Source organism: Leucopleurus acutus (assembly GCF_964270905.1).
Source record: "Leucopleurus acutus genome assembly, chromosome: 12".
Lineage (NCBI taxonomy): Eukaryota > Metazoa > Chordata > Mammalia > Artiodactyla > Delphinidae > Leucopleurus > Leucopleurus acutus.
Window position 1 is genome coordinate 64948905 of NC_139154.1, and position 15645 is coordinate 64964549.

A 15645-nucleotide genomic window follows, 5' to 3' on the forward strand; every position below is an offset into this window, starting at 1 on the left:
CCAGATATCAGCGTTCTGTGCCCCATAGCTGACTGCTGCTTCTGATCATGGAAGTGCAGACAAAGAGGCTGCCACCCATTGTCGTTGCATCTCCTCCCATTGTTGCAAGCCCCTCTCCCTCCAACTAAAGTTACTTCCAGGAGATTTGAAGGGCTGACATCCTCTTTTTCCTCCCTTCCATTTTTCTCTTTTCCCCTCTTGGGCGCCAGAGACATTAAAGACTATGATATTAAAAAGCAACTTTGGGGGCTTCCCTGGTGGCGCAGTGGTTGGGAGTCCGCCTGCTGATGCAGGAGGCATGGGTTCGTGCCCCGGTCTGGGAAGATCCCACATGCCGCGGAGCGGCTGGGCCCGTGAGCCATGGCCACTGAGCCTGCGCATCCGGAGCCTGTGCTCCACGACCGCAGAGGCCACAACAGTGAGAGGCCCGCGTACCGCAAAAAAAAAAAAAAAAAAAAAGCAACTTTGTAAATGAGAAAAGTTAGAAAGTGACCACACATGCACAGGGAAAGGTGAAGGCTCAGGAGAGACCTGAGAGGACCTTAAGTTTATACCTCAGGCAGATCCCTGGCACAGAGACAGCCTGCAGTTGCTTAAAAAAGAAAAACAACAAACAAAAATAATAATTAAAAGTGGCAAACTCTGGAGAAGGGGGCAGAATATGATTTCCAGAGTTATCACATTATTTGAATCAAATGTCCAATTTTCAACAAAAAAATCACAAGGCATACAAAGAAACAGAAAAGTATAGCCTATTCAAAGGGAAAACATTAAATCAACAGAAACCATCCCTGAAAAAGACCTAGAGGCAGATCTACTAGACAAAAACTTTAAAACAACCAACTTAAAGATACTTCAAGAACCAAAGGGATATTTGAAGAAAGTCAAGAAAACAATGTGTGAACAAAATAGAAATATCAATAAAGAGATAGACAACCTTAAAAGGGTTTTTTAAAATTTGGACTTAGGTGCTGGTCTTGGGATGGAGCTCAGGGCTAGTCTTAGGGTACAAAATGTTTGAGACATTGTTATTGAGGCATAGGATTAGGTTCAGCTCTGGGTATAAGGACCTTAAGGTAAGAGAAGTCTTGGAAGGCTGGTCCTGAGGCACCTGTGCCTGGGTCCCTACCCTTGCAGCTGCTGCTAGAGGTTCCAGGAGATGGGTTGCAGTGCACGAAATTGCAGAAGCCACCACAGATACCTTCCCCCATCTGCCGACAGCATGGCTCCCAGAAGTCAGTGACAGGAGACAGCTTGACATGAACAGTCTGGCTGTTGAACCAATGGTTATTGAGTTCAGCCACTCCCTGAGCTGCATCCTCCTCATGCCAGAATTTGACATAGACATTGCCCACAAGACGACCCCTCAGATGGTCACTGAACTCCCTCAGCTTTTATTTATCTGGGAATGTCTTGATTTCTCCTTCACTTTTGAAGGACAGTTTTGCTGGATATAGAGGTCTTGGTTGACAGGAGGGGTGGAAACCCCCTTAATATTCAAAAAGATGCATAAATACAAAAGGGAGAAAAGATAAGACCAAGAGGAAAATAGACAAAGAATATGAATAGACATTACAGAAAAAAGAAATGTAATCCCCAGTAGACACATGAAGAAATGCCCCATTTCATTCATAATTAAAGAAATGCAAATTAAAGCAATGCCATGCTGATTTTTGTAGCATATTGGCACAGAATAAAAAAAAGTTGTACTCATCATTGGTGAAGGTGGGTGTAGATCGGCAGGAGGTGGGAGTGCAAATTGGGGCAGTATTTGTTGAAGGCTAACTTGGAAATATCTATGAAAATGTATAATGCACCTGCTCTTTGAGCATCACCTCTTCTGGGAGTTTATTCTTCATACATAGGTCACAAGTACACATTCTGTATTCAGAGGTGTTCACTGGAAATCACACAGATGTTTCTCAGTACAGGACTAGCTGGACAAATAATGATACATCCTTCTCATGGTATCTTAGTCTATTCGGGCTGCTGTAAGAGAATACCGTAGACTGGGTGGCTTATAAGGAACAGAAGTTTATCTTCACAGATTTGGAGGTTGAGCAGTCCGAAATCAAGGCACCGGCAGATTTGGCGTCTGGTGAGAGCTTGCTTCCTGGTTCACAGATAGCTGTCTTCTCTCTGGGTCCTCACATAGCAGAAGGGGTGAGGGAGCTCTCTGGGGGTCTCTTTCATAAGGACTTTTGTCCCATTCGTCAAGTTTCCACCCTCATAACCTGATCCACCTCACAAAGGCCCCACATCCAAATACCATCACATTGGGGATTAGGTTTCAACACGTGAATTTTGGAGGGACGCAAACATTCCGTCCATATAAGCACATGCAATACTCTGCACCATTAAGAAGAGAGACTGCTCTGTATGTGCTCATACCAAAGAGGGCAAGATACTTTAATAAAAAAAAAAAAAAGTTTCTAGCAGTATTTATAGTGTGAGTCCATTGTATGACAAATGGAGAGAAGTAATGTGTGTAATGATCTGGCCCCTACTTGATGGTCATTAGAAAGTACTTAGCTACCTTCTCTAATGTAAGCTGTCAAACTAAGCAGCTTTTGATTGTGATTCAAAACACAATACAAAATTCATTTGATAATGAGGCTCACTCGGCTGCAGAGGTCATGTCTGATCTTGACTTTACATTTTTGTGTGATGTACATCAGCTTTGCTGTCCTCATTCATCGACTTGATGATGAAATAGAATCCACTTGAACTTAAAAAAATAAATTCCTAGAACATTCCCATGTGCTTTTAGATGTTTTGTATGTTTCACCTATTGGGCTTTCTTTTCTTTTTTTTTAACCATGCTTTCTTTAAATAAAAAAAAAAAAAGTATGTAGTTCTTTAGCTTAAAAAAAAAAACCTAGAAAATAATATCTCCCATTTCTTTTCCCAGCTGGCCTGGATTTCCCTGACCCAATAAGACCTCAGCAGATTTATCCTGGACTAGAATTCAGGAGACCTGGGTGCCAATCCTGGCTCAGCTCTTCACTAGCTGTGTGACCTTGAGTAGATCCTTTAGCCTTTCTTAGTTCTTTTTCTCAGCTGTCACATGGGGCACAGTACCTTTCTTATCTCCCGCATGGGATGATTTTGACGTGTAAATGAAATGATAGGCGTACAAACTCATAATTTGTAAAGACGACAAAAGTGAAAGGGCTTTTGCTTTGATAACGAGGGGATCCTCTCAAGAGGTTACATATTTCTATTTTCTGGTTTCCCCAGAAGGGAGGAAAGCCTGGGTATCTATTCAATTAACCTAGAGTGCCTTTTCTGGACCAGGCACCATGCCAGGGGCTGGTGATCCAGAGTCGAATGTGATGCAATTCTTGCTCTCAAAGAATTCAGTTTGGTAGAGGATGCAGCTAATAATTGCCGTAAGATGTGAGAAATGCAATAGGATGGTTATAGATGAAGACTGGTGGGACAACTCTCTGATTGGGAAGGCATCACTGAAACGGTGACATTTGGGTTGAGTCTTAACGAATGTGTTAGATTTTGCCAGGTGAAGAACTGACTGCTTACCTGGTTGAACCCAGGCAGTGCCCAACCTTGGACCAATTTCTGACCCATCTTTATCACACTTTCCCTGTGCTGTGTTGTAGTACACATTACTGCCACATTAATCGCATTGAATGACTCACGGTTTACAGAATTCTGAAATGTCGTGGGTATACAACCAGAGATTATTTGTATGCTCAGAATAGTTGTATAAATCATTAATGAATTCAATAGCCTTTTCATACTAATTAGGACTTGTTGGGCTTTTTGGATAACACAGTTAATTACCAGTCGATACTGATAATCACTACCAAGCTGATATTTCATGATTAAATTAGTTTCATTTCCTGAAAAAAAAAAAAATCAGAAACTTGCTCTCAACTGCCCGTCCTATTGGAAAATATTTGTGAAAAGATGTTAACCACAGGTTAGGTGTGTTTCCCTCCCAGGAATATATGCATTGGGTCCAGAGGGTGGTACGAGTCCCTACACACAAAGGAATCATAAGAATGTTTTAGTTTTACAGCTTACATTAGGGGAAGGACCGACGTACTTTCTATTGGCTGCCAATTTGTGCAAGATATTTACAAACATTACTTTTCTTCATTGTCACAACTCTGTTTTCTCGCTTATTATAGGTAAGGGAACAGGATCACCCGACTAGTTAGTGGCAGAGTCAGATTCAAACTCCGGGCTGTGATCTTGCGCGTCCTTTGGCCGCTTGGTTCTCACAGCAATGCTGGGAAATGGGCAAGAAACGAATATTACCCCTCTTTAGGATGGGAAATCGGGACTTGGAAAGCTTTGCTGGGGACCCGCAGCTAGGCTTCCAGACTCTGGCTCCACTGGGGGCTGTTACCTTGCTGTCAGGGTCAAAGCCCTCACAGGCAGTGGAGGAGATCCTTTGGGGTAAGGCTGTCTCCTCGGCGCTTCTCAAATCTCCTCTCGGGGAATAGCTGCCCCTGGGTCCAGGTGTTTGGTCTGCCCTGGTTGGGCCTGGGACCCTGCTGTTCTGGAAAGTTCTCTGGAAGAAGATACCTTTCCTTGTCTGTCTTCACCACGAGGTGGGCTGGGCGCCGTCTACCAGAGTCTTCCCCAGGTTAACACTCTTCCTGCCCTTGTTCAAGGAAATGACAGGGACAGTGGAGGAGAGTGAGCCCCCTTGGCTTGAGACAGTATTTGGGGTGATAAAGAACAGCTTCCTCTTTGATGGACTGCTCGGGTTCGTTCACTGAGAATGGACCCTTTGTGGGGTTGCAGAGAGGAGTAACTGAGGAGCTAGAATGGTGCCTTGCCAGGATGACGTCACGTCTGAATACGCATCACCTCCTGACCTCTTGCGATGCGGTCCTCAGACCCACCGAATCTTTCCTTTCTCTGTCCAGCTGTCTCCCTTGGTCTCTGCCTCTGTCCTCTCTCTCCGTGTATCTCTGTCTGTCTGTCCCGGCTCTCTCTTCCTCGCTCCCTTTTCCCCTCCCTCTCTCCCTCTGTCCTTCTCCCTCCCTTTTCCCTGCCTTCTCTTTCCGTCCACAACCCTTTACCTTGTCTCCCACTTCGCCTGCCTCATGCAGACCTACACACGTTTCGGATTCCTTGTTCTCCCTGAAGAGATTCTCTAATCACTTCTGTTAAAAAGTAGACGAGTTGCACTCTTCAGATGCTAAGAAAAAACCAGTCATCTTAATTTAACCTTTTTTTCGGCCCACTGGCCTGTGGCTAAAGCAAAAATAGGTCTCCCCGCTTCTGGCACACACGCCGCCCTCCCCAAGCTGTGAGCCAGCCCAGTTGGCAGATACGCTGCGGGGGCCAGAATCCTGTTACCAAACACATGGCCAGGGCCAGAGCTCCAAGTCCAGTCAGGCCTCCTAGCCAAGGCCGTGCATCGGCCTGGGGCCTGAGGGGGGCGGGGGGCACGGAGGCTCCTGCCCATCTGGCCCTCGGGCTGTGGCGGGTGCCGGTTAGCTGCCTCCTTCCCTTCCCCAGTGGGGCTGCAAGAGGCGTTCGGCTGGAGCCCTGCCCCCTCTCAGCTTGTCACCATGCCGGGTGACACCCCACAGGCCCGGGCCAAGCTGCGCAGTCTAGCACCGTTAAATTTATTGGACTAACATTTGAATGAGGATTTAGAGTTACATAATGTTCTTACCTCATAGCAACCTAGTAGAGGAGGTTTTATTGAGTCCTTATAATGACCAGACTGAGGCTTATACAGGTTAAGTTATCCAGTTAGGGATAAAGCCGGTACTTAGGACTCGAATTTCTTGCCCCAGTGTCCCCAGACCAGGTTCCAGAACCTGCACGGGCCACTTCCCCAGGCCTGTTTTCCCAGGGGGGACTGTACCAGGCATGGCCACTATCTCTAGTCTCAAGGTTGGCTGCAGGGCACAAGTTTGCTGGCTGTGGGTGGACATTGGACATGTAGGCTGGAGTGTCCCCAGATGAGTGTGAGGTCCTCTGCAATGCAGGATGTTGCTGGGAGTAGCAAGAAGACGAGAGTGGACTGAGGGCCTGGGACTGGGGCCTCAGACCACCACATTCGGGCATGACCTCCCAGGAATCTGAAAGTTCTCAGTTTGAACCTGGTCTTCCAGGTCACTGTGAATGTGCATTTGTGGAGTTAGGAGGATAAACTATATTTCACTTAATAGTTTGTTGACTCAGTTTATAACTGAAATATTGAAATTTATGCTAATTGGGCTGTCACTAGACTTATGAGCTCTGGGTCCCGTAAATGTTAGAGGTGGGCCTGGTGAGTGCATTTCGTGTGTTTTTTGGTGGCTGGCTGGGATGTCCTCTTTTGTGAAGTTCCTGTTCGAGTCTGTTGCCCACTCTTTTATTGGGTCATCTCAATCACATTTGGATGTCTTTGTGCCTCTACCCTTTGGGAACTCCTTATCTAGACCCAGGAGGAGGGACAGAGTTCCAAACAGCGTCACTCAGCTTACGGCTTCATCTCATCCCACCTGAGAGGTTGGTGGCGCTTCGTGGTTGAAAATATGCTCGTCACACCTGCCATCTTTCCATGTCCTGATGCAGATCTCCCTCCTGAGCTCCGTCTGAATGTCCTAAAAGGTTCTGCCACTCAACCCAGTCTCTCTCCCAAACTCATTCCTCCTCATGGTTTCTATACCCAGGGGTCTTTGACTGTTTCCTCTCACCCCCAAACCCCATCTACCTATCACCAGATCTGATCGATTTCGCCTCCATAAGGTCTCTGTGAAGTCCATGCACGGGGCTCTACCCCACAGCCACCGCCCCGTTCCCCTTCAGGTCCTCTCTGCTGGGCCCAGAGAGAGCCTCCGGACTGCTGTCCCCTCCTCCAGCCCTGGCCTGCTCTATCCCACTCTCCACACTGCTTCCTAAACAGCTCAAAATATATTCCAAGTGCCTCGCTGCCCACAGACTAGAACTCCAGCTTCTCAGCCTGCTCTCCAAGGTGCTTGTTTCATTACGGTGTTTGTTGTAAAGTCAGGTGGCCTCCTGCAGCAGGGGTGGGGAGGTGGGGAGGAGCACAGGGAAATCGGGCAACGCAAACGTCAACCACGTGGCTAGACCTGGCAGAAGCCAGGAAAAGCCACCAAGAAAGACCAAGGTGGACACAGGGTCAGGGTTCCTGAGGCTGGAGTACAGTTTAGGGGCTCAGAGCCTGGCCACCTCATGGCCTCCTCAGCTAGACCTGGAAGAAGCCAGGGAAAGCCACCAAGAAAGACCAAGGTGGATGGACACAGGGTCAGGGTTCCTGAGGCTGGAGTACAGTTTAGGGGCTCAGAGCCTGGCCACCTCATGGCCTTCTCAGCACTTGAGCTCAGCTCTTGCTACAGAAGGACTCGCCCTCCTTCTCCTCCCTCGTGGCCTTCTTCCTTTCACTCTCACCACAAACCAATAACCTTTCCTTTTTCTGCCGCTACCTTAACACTCACCACCCCCCGGCACAGGGAAAGGATCTATTGACCCAATCAGTCCCAGTATTCCCTGGGCAGAGAGTTCTTGCCAGCCCATCTCATGGACAGGACTTGGAGCAGCTACCTAGCCTGATCCAATCAACTGTGAACAGGGAGATGGGGGTCCCAAGGTAAGCTGGTCTCCTCATCCTGGAGTGGACTGGTGGACCTCCTGAGGTCCCCATTCATCAGCCAGACCCACCATCTGTAGAGGTTCAGCTATTTGAGATCCCACTGCACCCTTCCAGCCTTCCTCATCTCTGCTCACGCTGGGCCCCTCACGGAGTACACTCAGCTTTCACGGCTCCGGTCCACACTACCCAGACTTTCTTTCCCTTCTCAGCGTTCCCTGAAGTCCTCCAGCTTGAATTGACCCAATACTGGACCCCTGTTGCTAGTTGCTTGTAACATCTTGTTAGCACTGATTTCCTTTTCTTTCACTGTTGTGAGTTGTTACCTGTCTGTCTCCCTAACTGGGTTGTAAACACCATGAAAATGAAGATTCTATTATCCATCTTTGTATAGAGTCTAAGTGCTTAGTACAGAACATTGCATAGAATAAGCTTCCAGTTAAATACTTTGTTGGAAAAATAAGTGAATAAACGGTCTGGATAAGCCAGCATAGCAGATGATTCCCCAATTTTTTTTTCTCCATGATGCATCTTATAAATTTTTTTAAATGCCAAAAACAGATGTTAAAACCCTGAGAGCTCAATCCCCACACCCCCACAGCCCACCCCCACCGGCAGCATCTCACCCTGCACCAGCTCCTCCTTAGCCAGGCCCAGGGTCCTTCCCTCTGTCCCAGCGGGCAGGCTGTGGTGAGGGCAGCATGGGCCACCCAGGAGCCTGTGTGGTCATGGGCTCTGCATGGAGGGCCTGCCAGGGCAGCCCGGGATGTGGCTGGACCGCTGCTGGGGCCTGGGCGGGCTGGGAGGCGTGGGCAGCACCAGCGTGCTCGCCCTCACGTCCTTGAAGCTTCCCCTGTCCTCTGACTCAGCTCCAGCATCTCAATTCGTGGATGAATGCCCTGGTCCTAGACAGAGAGCCGATTCAGCCCAGCAGGGTTTCTGGAGGGCTCCCAGGAAGGGGAGGCCCAGAAAATGGCCGGGGGGCAGTGAAGTTGGAGTGACGGCCAGTTCACTCCAGCTGCAGCTCAGGGCATGTTCTTCTCCACCCCCACTCCCACCCCACGTGCTTCTGGTGCCTTCAATGGTGCTGGGCTCTATGGGGCAAACAGGAGCCTGGAGCAGACCTTGGGAGGCCAGCTTCTAGTGTCCTACACTTCCCAGCCCTTTCCCCATCACTTTCCCGCATCTGGGTTTGTGTGTGTTCGTGTGTGCTTGTGTGTGCATTCTGCCAGCAGATGCGGGTGACATCTCTACTCCAGCGGGGGTCCCTATACCCACTGCAGAGCACGTTGAGCCCCTTTTGAGCTCAAAGAGCCCCCATATCAAAACTTGGTACCATTTGATAAATTAACGTACAATAAAATGCACATCTCAGTTTGACCATTTTTGACAATTTGGGTGCAGCTACCACCCAAATGGTCCAGTATCTCCCCCACATCCCCAGAAAGTTCCCTCATGCCCCTTTCAACCCCCTTCTCATTTATGTAACCATAGATCCGCTTTTAAATCTGCATCAGAGGAGATGTGACCAGACTTTGTGCTGTGTGAGTATAGTAACTGCCGAGCAGCACCCAGTTCTGAAGCTAAGGGCCTCCTCCCACCCTCCTTCCCAGCATCCCCACTCCACACCTGCCCCAGGTGCTGCATGACAGGACAGCAGGATCAACAGACAGTGCAGGGAAAGAACAGAGGGTATGGGCGAGGGCCCTGGGTTTACGCGATGTGATCGGGGCAGTCACTCGCTCTTTTGGAGTCTTGGGACCTGTAGCTCTGCCCTGGGGATGGTAACGGTCACCCTCGGCCCTGAGGAGGACTCTGGGAGGACTGAAGCCAATTTTGCAGCCAACGTTATATTTGGAGAGAGGGCATCAATCAGTTAACTGTTGCATGTACTGAACTCCCTTGGGGGCCAGGCATCATGCTAACAACTTCCTCTAACCCTCAAGTCCCGGGGGTGGGTACTACTTTTTATCCCTATTCTACAAACGGGAAAACTGGGGCTCAGAGAATTAAAAGACTGGCCCCAAGCCAAACAATGAGAACATGATGGAGTTACATTTGCCTGTAGGCAGCCACTCACGGCTCAGTCTCTTGATCCTCTATACCATTCTTTCTCCCAGATGGATCCATTAATTGACAGAAATGAGCTGTAGCTGACAGTAGCTTGTGAACAGAGATGTGCAATGCAAATGGTGCTTGTTATCATTTCTATCAGCAAGTTTTGAGAGCCAGAGAATTAGATGACAGTCCACAGGCCTCACCTCCCACCCCAACCCTAGTTGGTCTGTCCTAATAAATTTCAGAATCATGACTCCTGCCTCTTCTCCTTGGACCCACAGACTATTTCCGCTTCAGAGACAGAAAGTCCTTCTTCACATCTAACTTCAGTCTCGCCTGCTGGAGCATAGCCAACATCAAGTTGACCACTGGCCTTATACAAACGATGTGCATGTGGGTGCTAATCAGCTTTCCACCCTGCAGGGCACCCCAAAGTGCTGAGGCCTGAGGGGGGCAGGTCACCACAGTCCCTTCCCAGTCCTAAGCATGTGAGTCCTAGGGGATGGAGGAGTAGAAAGGAGGGGTGGAGAGAGGGCGTCTGAGCTCCCTCCTTTCTGCTCTTCTCAGCTCCCGCAGAGACCCCTGTGTCTGGGTCTTTCTCCTGCAAATCCTCCACCCACCACAGACTTCACCCCACGTCCTTGTAGCATTTCTGTGAGGCTTGTCACTGGAGGGGTTTGGGAGACAGGAGAGCAGAGGGTCTGGCAGAGCCCTTCAAGAGCAAGGCCTTGCACCGGGGAGCTTAGCTCAGGGGTACAGGCCTGCTAGCTCACCGCTTGCCCTTGGTCAGGCCAGGTCTGTCTTCTCTGCTTCCAGGGGAGATAATATTACTGCCTCTCAGGGCTGGGCCGAGGCTCGGATGATACCAAGACTGGGAAAGGACTTGGCAAAGCAGAAGCTGAAGTTCAACCCAAGGGATTGAGACACATTGTGCTGCAGGGAAGGGCCTGGACTCGCCCAAGAGAGCTCAGGGCCAAGGGTCTGGCTCGCTGACCGCCTTGTAAGCTTCTCATGGACCCCTCTGAGACAAAAGGATAAACGGTCAATCCACCCCTATGCCCCCATCCACCCAAACCAAAGGGCCCCCTGCTGTGCTGTCTGTGGCCTGCCTGTGAGCACCTGTCTGTGCTCTAGGGTGCAGGCAGAGGCCTCTCTGTGATTGCAGAGGAGGTCCTGGTCAGCAGCACCGTTTTCTGGGGGTCTCTGTGTATGCGCCCCTCTGTGCGGGCTCATGTGTGTACATCCATGTCACAGAGCATCTAGTTTTTAAAAAGCTATCTAGGATTTATTGTCTGTTACATGGGAATGGGGCACCTTAGCCTCTAGGCCTCTGGAGGCACAAGGATTCTGTTGTGAATTGTGGGTGTGGTGGCCACAGGGCTCCAGAGCTACCCATGGCTCCTTATTCCTCAGTGCAAATGTCTTAGCCTGGTGTTCAAGGTCCTCCCCGCCTGGCACACGGAGGCCTTTCTGGCACAGTCATCCACACTCACTGGGCGCAGACAGGAGAGACTCTGACTTCAGGCTTGTTCCTTCCCCTCCGGGCTTCATTCTCTCAAATGTGAAGTGAGCTGCGAAAGTCATCTACAAACTGTAAAGCTTGACACACAAGCAAGGGATTTTTCCTGCAGCTTCCTGGATTTGGGGTGCATAGCCCACTCCGGGCCTCTCCTCCTGTTGTCCCAATATCCCCACTCCCTGACTGCCCTCCCCGCCTTCTCTGAATAGTCAGGTTCTGCCCATGCTTCCCCCCCGTCAGCGCTCTTCTGCCTGCAACTCTCCTTCTCTGTTCCTGCTTCTCTGAGGATCCCTGTCTGTAAGTCTGTATGTGTGTTGTGTGTGTGCCCCTGTGTGTGCACTTGGGTCTACCCTCTGAATGCACCTTTTGTTCATTCAACAAGTATTTATTGAACACCTCTTACCTGCCAGGCATCACGCTGGGTGCAGGGGATTCAGCTGTGAACAAGGCAGGTGCAGAAGCAGTACTGGCGCACTGGGAATCTGCACAAATAGGAAAAAGCTACCCTTAGCAGGAGATGCAGTCCCAGGGCTTTATGCCTTGCTGAGTAAGTGATGCTTTTTTTTTTTTTTTTTTTTTTTGCGGTACGCGGGCCTCTCACCGCTGCGGCCTCTCTCGCTGCGGAGCACAGGCTCCGGACGCGCAGGCTCAGCGGCCATGGCTCACGGGCCCAGCCGCCCCGCGGCATGTGGGATCCTCCCGCACTGGGGCACGAACCCGCGTCCCCTGCATCGGCAGGCGGGCTCTCAACCACTGCGCCACCAGGGAAGCCCAAAGTGATGCTTTTACACAAGGAAAAAGGAGCCTTTTCTTCCTGGTGGACACAGCCCTGAATTAAGGTCCACAGCTTGGGAAGCAGGGATAGGGGCTGGACTTCAGCCCCATGCCACCTCCCTTGGTTAAGCCAGCCACCCTTGGGCATTGAACAAAACACACATCTCAAAACGGCAGCCCAGGAAAGCCCTTCTCACCCTTGAAGGTAGCACTGAAGCTCCTTCAAGGAGCATCTTGAAGATGTGTGCATCTCCGTACTGCTTGTGTGCACGCATGATGCCAGTGTGTCCCTCTGTGCACGTGTCCCTGCTCTGGTGGACCTCTCTGTAGCCATGTCTGGGCGTGGGGGGGAATACATATGTGTGGGTATCAGCCTGTATACGTGTGCACCCGTGGCCCTGACCGCTGTTTCCTCACCATCCTGCACATCTCTCGGTTGGCTTTCTCTGCTTACCTAATTGTTCATCTTCCCCAACTGGACCCCAGGCTCTGTGAAGTCTTTCCTCAGCAGAGCAGGGTGGAGCTTAGCCTCAGGAGTCAGTGGACCAATGCTGGGCCCAGCCTTCGTCCTAACCTTCTGCTTCTGCTTTTCCCTTCTCTGGAAGGAAGGACTGGGGCCCTCTGGTACCAGCATGGGCCAGGGAAAAGGGCACAGCTGTTACATGGAGGGCCTAGGCTCCCTCTGCCTGGGAATCTCTGGGAGACCCCGGGCAGATCCCTAACCCCTCCTGAAGACTTACCCACGTGGAACATGATGGACTTGTTTGTTCTGTGCTAGATACGTCCTGCCTCTGCATCTTTGCTCAGCCCACTCTCATGGCGTGCTCCCCCATCCTTCAAGACCGAGGGCCACCTGTGCTATAAGTAGTGGCAGCAGCGACCCACTGCAGAGCGCTCACCTGGCACCAATGTGGTAGAAGGGTGGATTGCACACATCGTGGACCTTGCTGTTTAGATGCTTATCATACACACGATCTCATTGAAGTCTCACAGCGGTGTAATGAAGTAGGCATTATTAACATCCCAGTTGTTGAGACGAGGAAACCAAAGTTCAGACATGTCCACGAACCTGCCCAAGGTCACACTGCCTCACTAGCTGCCCGCACCTCAGGCTCCCCGTGCTCCTAACCTCAGGTCAGCCTCTGACCTCTGCAGCCCAGTCACTCTCCCTGCTCTGAGCTCCTGGTGTCCCAGTGGGCACAGTGGCCATCTGAATTTATACCCTTAGCTGTGGTCTTAAAAATATATACTTTTCTTTTAACATTGCACCTACCTCCCTGACTAGATTATGTTTCTGAGGGTAGCGACTGTGTCCTTTTATGCCTTTGTTTCTCCAGCCCCTCCCACCTACAAGGTGATGCTGCTGCTGCTGATGGTGAGTGACCCCCCTGCCTGTCTCTGGGCCACAAGGTCACAGTGACGGCGTTGTGTGGTTTCCTCCTTTGTGTGACCTGGAGGAGCTGTGTCCCTTGTAGGAGAGTTTCTTGGTTTGGAAGGAGAAGCTCTGGGCAGTCTGTACCTCTGGCCGGGGGATCTCAAAGGGCTCCTGCAGCCCTGAGGACAGCGGCAGAGACGGCACCTCCCTCGCTCCCCCTCGAGCCTGCATTCTGGCTAATCCCCCACCCCTGACTCCCCAGGGCCCTGGGCTTTGCAGGCCTGGGTGGAGAGGAAGCCGGTAGGAGGGGGGCCTTCCACCCTGCCTCTGCAGCTCTGGTGCAAAACTATGTGGTCCTTCCAGTATGTTCAGAAATCCCATCCCCACAGAGGCATGGACTAGGTGGAACCGACGCCCTGCGGGCAGCCTAGCCAGATGGTCTGAACCTGGCAGCCGCCTTGGAGGTGCCTGACTGCAGCCACGGGGTCTGGGCTGTGACGTCTCCACTTATGTGAAATCAGAGTCCTACCGTCTAAGAGGGGGGCTGTGGGACCATATTCTCCACAGTTTCATCCAATAACCAAGGGCACAGTAAGCACTTGCCACTGGGGGTAAATCTCCGAGATGCATTTCCTGCTCCACGGGTGGAGGGGCTACATATACCCAGTCTGCTCACACAAGGAAAGTGTGATACCTTCAGAAAGCAGCGCTGGATACCAGCAGTGCTGTATTACGTTCAGGAGGGAAGAGCGTGATGGGTCAGAGGGGTCCTGGAAGGCAGCGCAGTGAGAGGAAGTGGGGATGGCAGTTCGGCAGGGAGAGGCTCAGAGGATCGGGTAGGTTATCCTTAGTGGAGAGGAGCAACACGACCAGGGGGATGATACCGCACACACTAGTCCGTAACTGGTGGGCTTCACCTCCCCCAACAGCGTGGAGAAGCCACCAGTGCCCAGACTTGACTCCAGTGTTGATACTGCCATTTTCTAGATGTGCAAACGTGGGATGGTTACTTCGCTTCTCTGAGGCTCCGTTTCTCCATCTGTAAAACAGCGATGAAAATTCTAACCTCTGAAGGTTGTTGACTTTTTGTTTCATCATTCTTTAGGGAGAGAGAGTATTCTCAAAGGGAATGTCTATTCGTTCTCTAATTTGAATGAAGTGGAGAACAGTACTGTTTGGATTCCCTGTCTTCTGTCTATCAAAAAATATTTATTTACGGGACTTCCCTGGTGGTGCACTGGTTGAGAGTCCACCTGACGATGCAGGGGACACGGGTTTGTGTCCCGGGGTCCGGGAGGATCCCACATGCCGCGGGGCAGCTAGGCCCGTGAGCCATGGCCGCTGAGCCTGCGCGTCCGGAGCCTGTGCTCCGTAACGGGAGAGGCCACAACAGTGAGAGGCCCGTGTACCGAAAAAAAAAAAAAAAAAAAATTTATTTCCATGAGCTCTGCCCAGTGTTGTGTGTCATAAGGGAAGCAGGGCCTTTGGAATGGTCAGGCCTCCCTGGAGACACGGACATTGGCTCTGGGGAGACAAGATTGTGCCTTGGCACAGTCCAGGGCCGTGTGGACTAACTTCATGGGCCAGACAGCAGGGGCTGCAGCAGCTTGTCAAAGGGGCACCGCTGAGGTCTGGATTAGGCAGGAGACACTTGCTGTAGAGGCTGGCACTAGAATAGAACGTTTGGTTGGTTAAGATGTCCAGTCATGGTTTTTTTTAACATATTTATTGGAGTATAATTGCTTTACGAGCTGTGTTAGTTTCTGCTGCATAACAAAGTGAATCAGTTATACATATACATATGTTCCCATATCTCTTCCCTCTTGCGTCTCCCTCCCACCCTCCCTATCCCACCCCTCTAGGTGGACACAAAGCACTGAGCTGATCTCCCTGTGCTATGCGGCTGCTTCCCACTAGCTATCTATTTTACATATGGTAGTGTATATATGTCCATGCCACTCTCTCACTATGTCACAGCTTACCCTTCCCCCTCCCCATATCCTCAAGTCCATTCTCTACTAGGTCTGTGTCTTTATTCCCGTCTTACCCCTAGGTTCTTCATGACCTTTATTTGTTTGTTTGTTTTTCTTAGATTCCATATATATGTGTTAGCATATGGTATTTGTTTTTCTCTTTCTGACTTACTTCACTCTGTATGACAGACTCTAGGTCCATCCACCTCACTACAATTAACTCAATATCGTTTCTTTTTATGGCTGAGTAATAGTCCACTGTATATATGTGCCACATCTTCTTTATCCATTCATCTGTCGATGGACACTTAGGTTGCTTCCATGTCCTGGCTATTGTAAATAGAGCTGCAGTGAACATATT